This window comes from Brachypodium distachyon, chromosome 3, assembly GCF_000005505.3.
Source record: "Brachypodium distachyon strain Bd21 chromosome 3, Brachypodium_distachyon_v3.0, whole genome shotgun sequence".
Lineage (NCBI taxonomy): Eukaryota > Viridiplantae > Streptophyta > Magnoliopsida > Poales > Poaceae > Brachypodium > Brachypodium distachyon.
The window spans coordinates 57616697-57624555 of NC_016133.3; the positions used below are offsets into that span (position 1 = coordinate 57616697).

The 7859-nt window shown below is 49.8% G+C and overlaps 1 long non-coding RNA gene across 1 annotated transcript; it reads right to left on the reverse strand.

Moving 5' to 3' along the window:
- Window positions 1–2326: 2326 nt before the first annotated feature.
- On the reverse strand, window positions 2327–4878 carry LOC112271432. Its single transcript, XR_002964364.1, has 2 exons — window positions 3371–4878; window positions 2327–3281 (listed from the first exon to the last, which is right to left on the reverse strand). It is a non-coding gene; the product is annotated as an uncharacterized LOC112271432 (long non-coding RNA).
- Between the last annotated feature and the right edge of the window lie 2981 nt (window positions 4879–7859).

A 7859-nucleotide genomic window follows, 5' to 3' on the forward strand; every position in this document is an offset into this window, starting at 1 on the left:
GGGCTGGGCGCCTCGGTGATGTCATTCATTTCATGTGTACCACGGCACATTTGATCTTGCCGTTGCATCGTTCAACAGCGGAACAGGCGTCGCTTTCTCTTTTCTTTCCTGGAGCCCCCGCTTCTGAGGGTCCTGCTATTACTGTTTTTTGGGTTGGATCTTTCTCTTTTCCGCCGGGCTTTTCCTTTTGGGAAAGAAATAAATGATGCGCAAAATAACAACAGGCATACAGTGGACTGATCTGGAAAACTCAATAATTTCTTCTGATGAATACAAGCGGATGAATAGTTGTTGCAGTACAGCGGAATGTGTTGGTGTCTGTTGCTCCATTTTGCTGTGTTTAGCCTGGCATCATTTTGTGTTTTCTTTACAGGATCGTTTTGTGGTTGCTATGCTTTGTGCGTTTGACAAACAACTCTAGAGTAGTTCTTTTTCTTTTGAGAGAGAGAGAGAGAGAGAATATTTTGTCGTTCTTGTAGGGGAACTCACTCTGCTAGCAATCAGCCCATATGCCCGTCCCCCGTCTCATAGCGCGCCCAATATGCCAGGGCGTGTAAACTCCGGCCTTCAGCAATCGTTCGTCGGCCCATACTGTTCAACGCCCACGCTTAGTCCTCGTTCCATAGTGGCGTTCCTGTAAAATTGGGGTGTCTTTTTTTTTTGACAACTTAAAATTGGGGTGTCTTGTTTGTGTGTGTGGAGAAACAGAGTTGGCGTGACCTAACTGCTAGTGCATGCACGACTTGTTTGAACCACTTTGGCCCGCACTTCGCTTCTGCTAGATCCGATGATAAAATCTTCCGGAGTTCCCCAAAAAACGAGCGATCCTTGAACGAACGCTCGAAAGCATTCTGAATGCCTACGCTCAACAATCAACATGCGCACACAGAAGAACTTCGCTGGAGTTTACAAAACACGCAGTCACGCAGAGACCCACTCCGTACAAACAACCGGCCTCGGACTCGATCTCCCCCTGACTTCCCGTGAGAATCCTGATCATGAATTGGCATTGTTTCTACTACGTGGAGCGGGGAAGGAAATGCTCGGTGTTCCTTCTGCCTGCATGTGCGCATGAGTGCCACGGGCATCGTCAAAGGGTGGTGGAACTGGAAGCACGAGGCAGATGCTAATACGGAAAGGTGGAGCTCCTGGAGGACCGTGGCGGAGCCAGTGGCCACAGGCCGCGCCGAAGCATGGCCGAACTAGAGAAAGTCCACGGGCAGGAGACACCAAGGAGGCAGGCAAGGAGAGGAAGAAGACAGCCACGAGCGCACGCACGCACCAACGGCGCGATCGAGACAGGGGAAAAAGAAGGGCGGATGATGAGTCGAGAAGGAAAAATGAGCGCGGCGTATAGATGCTTCGGCTCGACGGCACAACACATGCATGGCTGCCGCGAGCGTACGTGGGCCGTTCATATTCTTTTTCTCCTTTGCCACTCATGGCACGCACCTCTTTGCCGCCCCCGGCCTAGCTATATAGCTGTGTCGCGTACAAAGATACTAGTACTTCTACGAACACACGGATGACTTTTGGTTACTACTACACACGGATGGCTTGGTTACATCAGACGGTACGTGCGTATGTGGGTACGTATCTACGGATCGGGGCCGATCGAGGCCGCCGGGATTAATATAGGATAGGGGGCGGAGCTAGCTAGCACGCCTTGCATATGAAAGCAGAGGCGGCGATGCCATGCCCGCGTCCGCGCCGCGCATTTATAAAAAGCCTTTTCTCTTCGGATCGGCACCCCGCTCGCGCCCGGCCGGGTGTTGCACATGCACGCACGCATGCATGCTGCGTATTTCACGCGCCCTGCTCTCCACGACTCCACTCTCCGGCTACTACGTACTCCTACTCCACGCGCGAGTCCAAGATCGTGCCGCTCTCTCCAACGGCGTGCCACGTTATGGTGCCGATCGATCGAGGCGCCATCTTATTAACGACCCGATCCGCTGCCCCCGGCCGGCCACGAGCTGCGCAAGAGACCGGGGATAAAGTTTACACTGGATGCGATGCAGAGCGCGAGCCACGAACCATGGTGCGTAGGCGTACCAAGTACCCACTCGTCAAATTTAAAGATGGATCGATCGATATGGATCACCGCTTTGGCTTTTACACTCGATGCGTTGCGGTACGCGGAGATCGATGCCGGCGTGGGGCTTAGCGACCGAGGGGGGAGCCCGCACGCCAAAGGCAAGCACGGGGCGACACGAGCCGGTCGACCCGTGTCATCGTGGTCCGCCGATCCTCCTCTCCAGCTTAACCGTTCAGTTGCAGCCCGGAACGGACAGCAGGCACCATAAAATCCTACGGAGTACTGCCATTCACCGTCAATCCTTGCTTTATGCACGTATTTGAGTACGATCAAACTCGTGGAGTACACGTGTAGTCCTCTTCGAATCGTCTGACTGCTTGTCACTGGTGCAATATACGGTTCTTAATTTACTACTCCTGCGAGTTCTACGACCAGTTATCTGGTCAAAATTGGAGGAGATCGAGCTCTGCAAATCTCGAGGACACGTTCCCGGCTTGTACCGCCTGCTGTCCTCGCGCAGCTTTAATTTACTACTCCAAGCAGTTCAGATCCGTGACGAGAGCGGAAAAAGGCATGTTTACGTTGCTGTAGGTACTACTCGAGGCAGTAAACGCGGCCAAGCAGACAGAGAGCAGGGTTGGGTCAGAATTCAGAAGGATCTCCACCGCATGCATCTGCTTCCCCGGCCCGGCCATGTACCTTCACGCCTTGGCCTTTACGCCCCGTGGGCGCTGGCGTGCGATCGATGGGTGGATTCTTCGTCATGTGTTTGTGTGGCAGGGGCAGCTAGCTAGCTGCTAACGCAACTTGCTGAAATCCAAGCACGAATCGCCCTAACAAGCACAAACATGGTGGTTGAATATTACTACCACATCAATGGTTTTGATTGCTGGGCTTTTTATACTGCTCTTTTTTGGGCATGCATCAGCATCTCGACCGACACGGCATATTTGTGGAAGTTTAACGTCATCGGATCGAGCTGGAGAGGGATCGATTCGAGTTCATCGGATCGAGCTGAATTGTATTTTTAGATCTGCATATTCTTTCCCTTCCCTCGGAGACGCTCGATCTGCTGCTGCTGGAGCATGTATATGCATCCTGAATCGTTCATTCGTTGTACGCTGCAGCGGACCATACGTTGATGCGGCGGTGAGTCCTTAAGGGTAACCGGTCGATCGATCCGCCATGGACCATCATCTTCTGAACACTTAGATTTGAACCCCGATATGATACTCCGTAACTCCTGCATTTATGGTAGTAATCGTTATAGCCTGATAGGTGCTCTGGTACAGAGCAGGTGACCTTGATGTTGTGCGATGAATTTGACAGTACCAGTATATTCAGTGAGATGGATCTTGCAGTGATCCCTTAATTACTCTGTACCAACAGATAGTCATACGGAGCATTTGCAGAACCACTAGCTACTAGTAGTACTCCGTATGTATTGTACGTAGATCACGCAGTGCAGGCGCTGCTTAAATTCCTCTGCATGCGTTGCACTTGATGTATAGCAGTACTACAGCTTAGCCGTCGTCGAATAAAGCTGTGCATTGAATCAGCAGAAGGAAACAAGGGCAGACAGCAGGGGTACTGTAGTACAGTCTACCGATCGTAAGATCAAGATCGGAGCACGATTGGTTGTGGATGTTTGGTTGATGAACAATTACAGAATTACTCCATATCGCGCTCGAGACCGAGACCCGCCTCCGCCCACGGCGCCGTCCGGCCGGCCTTTCTCCTCGCCGCCTGTCATTGAGCACCGTCTTCTTCCTCCGGCAATTGTTACCCCAAACTCGATATTGTCAGAATAGTTTGGGCACAAAGATGCTTGGGGGCAAGTGATCTCGTTCTGGCAGAATCGTGAAACACAAACATGCCATGATTGGAGAGCGTGGGCGCGCCATGAGTTGAATTGAATTTGGCGAGGGCTGGCAGGAGAGAGACAGGCAAGCAAGCAAGCAAGAGTCCAAGAAAGAGAGGCACAAAGACAGCGAGAATAGATCAACCAGGTGGCGGGGAAGAAGGCATGAGGATTGAGGAGTGACCAGCGTTGCCGGCTGCCCCCCATTTAATGGCGGCCGGACACTCGATCGAATCCAGGGCTAAAAGGCATCGATACCGTAGCTTAGCTTACACCGCTGTCTGAGTCTCTTCCTCCCTCTCTACTGGAGTACAGCACTTACCTCTGTGCCGCGCGAGCAGAGCACCCGCATGCCTTCCACTTTGCATACTCGAGGGGCGAGATCGAACTGTAGCTGCTGCTGATCGAGGCCGGTCCTGCGCGAGCCATGCGATGCAATGCAATGCAGTGCAGCTAGACTTGCTCCTGCATGGCACGCCTACTGTTGTGCCGTCTCGAACACAACGCGCAGAGACAATACCTACCTCTCTCTCTCTCTCTTCATTACTCCACTATGATCGTAGGCAGAGCTAGCCGGCCGGAGTCGTCCAGCTTCTGCTGCAGAATGGCCGGTCGATCAGTCCGCCGAGCCAGATCGAGCCCAAATTCGATAATCGAACCAACGGCTATTGTCTCTTGATGCGATCCGACGGTCGAGGATGCTTCGACCTTTTCCCCTCTGAGATGCAGGAACCGATCGATCGGAGGGCAGTTTCCCCGTCTGCTTTTCCTCGGCGTACGGCCGGGGTGCCTGGCATCATTCTGCTCTCCGGCGATCGATCGATCTGCCTGCACCGTGCCGTACTACTGTTCGCACGTCTCTCCTGATACTACTCTGCTGCTAGTTTTTTCTCTTATTACTGTGCGCAATGGGCAGCAGTCAATGTACAGTCGGAGCATACTCGATCTGCGGCTCCCTTGTATGCTTTTTATTGTGATTATTGAAGGGGGGAGGATGGACACGGTGTGCGCGGTAGGTCAAAGCAAACGGATCGAAGGATTCGCGGTGGCGACGAAAATAAACTAAAGGACATGTGTGTGGCAGGGAGGGAGATGAGTCATGAGATACTGCCAAATGAAAAAGAGAGCGATAAGATGACACGGATCGCATTTTTCGTCTTCTTCTTTTCCACGCACCGCATTTCAGAAAAAAAAACTTGCGCCGAACAAGGCGATTTTCCATCAAATCGTGCGTGCATTTATCCATCCATCTCTAGGAAGCGGTGCACTGAACCGGAGAGAAAAGAGAAACCCATCCGTCCACTTCCCGATCCTTCTTCCAGGAGCATGTTCGCAGCAAAGCGCACCACTCGCCGCTCAAAATTCTCTTCTTGTTTTCTTCAACGGTATTGGGCGCGATCACTTGCATAAAACACATGTGGAGCAGATTCAGATGCACGCCGCCTGGGGTTATATCTCATTTGTTTATCTGCAGAAACGGGCAAAATTTGATGCCGCGGGGCAGAGGCTGCAGCCTGCACGTACGTACACGCGCCAATCCCATCGCCCGTCCCCTTTGCGAAGGAAGGAAGGAAGGAAGCCGGCAGAGTTGTTTCCTTTGGATCCAGGAAATTGTCACCGTAAACCCGCGAGTGCTGCCACCGAGCACGACACCATCGCCAACTCGGCCATGAGAGCGTTTGGAGTGATATAAAAGCGAGAGATATAAAGTAGAGAAACTTCAGTGGATTTGGCGATCCAAAGAAAAGCAGAACAAAGCCGGGAGAGGGAAGAAAAGGAAAGAAAAGGGAACAAGGACCAAAGGGGAGAAGGGACAACGATGTGGGAAATTAACCTTTTGCCCTCGGCTTTGTTTTTTTTTCACGGTTCGTCTTCGTTGCACAAAACTTTACTCGGTCCTACCTACCCACCAGCTGCTTTCACTACTAGTAGTATCTGATTCCCACAAGTATTCCACCTTTATATTTAGTTTTTCTTTCATGAGAAGGAACGAGTGAATATGACAAGATCAAGCATAGAGATTACGGCAAAGAAGCATCTAGGCGCTGGCCGTCCGCTCAATGTTGCACATGTCGTTTAAACAAGAGATGTTGTTCAACATTATGTAACATGCAGAAGAAAACAAAAACCCTATATATACAGCATCATCAACCAAAAAGTTCGCTCAAACGGTGAGCTCTGATCAAGTTAACGCACGGCACGGATCATATGAACCGTAGTGCATTGTACGCTGCTAATGCCAAAAAAAAAAGGATGGGGCTATATATTGGGCGACTGATTTTTAAGCAAAAAAATTAAATGTCAGTAGATGTATCAGAACTGTTGGATTAAATGTCCGGGCACCATTGCACTCTTCATTTTCTATTGTTCGTCCTGAATCTTAAAACACAAATCATATTCAATTGCTGAGGAATCGATTTATCTCTAACTAAAAATTAGACAATTTAGATATAACAAAACATTTTTTGGTGGGTGTGGCTATTTCTTAGTCGTTTGATTTTTCAAGAAAAACCTTAAATCACAGTCGACGCGCTAGAACCGTTAGATTAAAATCTAGATGCCATCCCCACTTTCCTATCTTCCATGTGTTGCCGTTGGATTAATATTTAACGATCAACACGTCAACTCATCTCTATAAAAACCAGCCAACTTTTCTATGGCAAAACCGATTTTAATTTGGGTTACTTATATTGTTTCTCTATAATCCACATTTGATTCAAGCAATTCACAAGGGTCTGCAGTCTAATGGTAATCCTTTGATTTATAACTACAACATATTCTTGACAGTAAGTCGGCATGAATTTTTATTTTGTGTTAATATAGCATACCGCGTGCCCCAGCAATACGATTGTCGTGTGAAATTGCTCGGATTTGACTACCAGGACCCAGGACAACATGAGATGATGGACTATTACCGAAGCCGTGCCATGGAGCCCTTTGCCGTAGCCCGCAGGCGCCAAGCGGGTGCACACCTACGGAATGACGGGATTTATTTTCTGGTTCGTCTTCAGTGCAGAAGACTTCACTCCTTTCTTATTCTTCCTTTTCAGAAAAAAGAACAGGTGAATGCATGTGGCAACTGGTAAGATTGGGCCAAGAGAAATAATGCCTGGTCAGATCTAGACGTCGCCTGCCCTCAGCTGCAACAAAAGTTTCCAGTGTATGCAACATGCAACAAAACAACTGAATACAACAAAAGGAAGACGGCATCGCGTGAAGAACACGACCAAGTATTGCGAATTGGGTTGACTGTTGTCGCACAAGCACAATAAGCGGTCACAACCATACAGAAATCTGCAATGGAACCAAAAAATGCTTATCGTTATTGCTAACGCGGTATCATCTAACTGGAGTGTCTATTTCTTGCAAACAACTCGGAAGAACACGCATAGAAAGTTGAATCGTTTTAGGGCTGTAGGCTTTGAGCTCTTCTCGCAGCTCGAAATATTAGCAAAGTCCCAGAGTAATCACTCGGTTAAACAGAGCCATGTCCCGAAAACGAAAAAAGAGAGAGCCTTCTTTGCACGGGTCCCATCCCCCGAAAGAGAAAGGCATACCGGACAACCCCGTAGTCTCTCGATCTCAAGAGAAAACACAGGTAGCCGGTAGCATTACCGTGCTAGCGGTGATTGGACGGATCTGTCTGGTCCGGTCCGGTCCGGTCCGGCCCTCCATTCCGGTCCGGTTCGGCCAAACGGAACGATCCTTTCACGGCGTCTGTTCAGTCTTCCACCCGTGCCGCTGTGATGTTACGCACTCGGGTTTGACTGACAGAAAGAACCGTAGTGGAGAGGAAATCGCAGAAAACACTCATTATTGTGTGAGTCTTTCTCGCGCAAAACACCTAATATTCATATTTTTTGCGCAAAACATCTACTATTCGTCTAATCCGTTGCACATAAGTCCTAATTCCAGTTTCAGTGCGATAAACACGTTTCTGACCGGTGGGCCCACCTGTCA